The sequence below is a fragment of the Acomys russatus genome, chromosome 10, assembly GCF_903995435.1.
Source record: "Acomys russatus chromosome 10, mAcoRus1.1, whole genome shotgun sequence".
In the NCBI taxonomy this organism is placed as follows: domain Eukaryota; kingdom Metazoa; phylum Chordata; class Mammalia; order Rodentia; family Muridae; genus Acomys; species Acomys russatus.
The window spans coordinates 17,838,378-17,838,971 of NC_067146.1; the positions used below are offsets into that span (position 1 = coordinate 17,838,378).

The following is a 594-nucleotide window of genomic DNA, read 5'->3' on the forward strand; positions in this document are numbered from 1 at the left end:
AATGCTGCAGCTGAACACAATTTCCTATTGTTGTGGAGCTTTTTACAGCTCAAATAAATATAATTAACACAGTCAATATTAGTAAACTATAAGAGAAAATGACACATAAGAAGACATAAATATAAGTGATAGAATTTCCTGAAAAATAGAGCAAAAGAAAGAGTAAATCACCAAGGGTATAATTGAAGAGTACAACGTAAATTAAAATTTAATATGAAACTGTGTTGTATGAAAGGAGAGAAGGTTAGCACTCCCCTTGACAAGGATGGACGAGGCCCTTGGGCCTAACAACACGCATATGGTTAAAGCATTGCCACCTACTTCGTGGCATCTAACCACTGTTTTTGAACATTATGATAGGCTAATTTGGGCCCAGGGGTCCCACTCAAACTAAGGCACCAGCCAAGGACAATACAGGCGGTAAATTTTAAACCCCTACCCAGATCTAGCCAATGGTCAGAACATTCTCCATAGTTGAGTGGAGAGTGTGATATGACTTTCTCACGTACTCTGGTGCCTCACATTTGACCATGTCCCCTGGATGGGGAGGCCTGGTGGCACTCAGAGGAAGGACAGCAGGATACAAAGAAGAGA

General features: G+C 40.9%; 1 non-coding gene across 1 annotated transcript; it reads left to right on the forward strand.

Annotated features, from left to right (window-relative positions):
* The first annotated feature begins 221 nt into the window (after nucleotides 1–221).
* Nucleotides 222–347, forward strand: LOC127194940 (U6atac minor spliceosomal RNA). Its single transcript, XR_007831321.1, has one exon. It is a non-coding gene; the product is annotated as a U6atac minor spliceosomal RNA (small nuclear RNA).
* The last annotated feature ends 247 nt before the right edge of the window (nucleotides 348–594 follow it).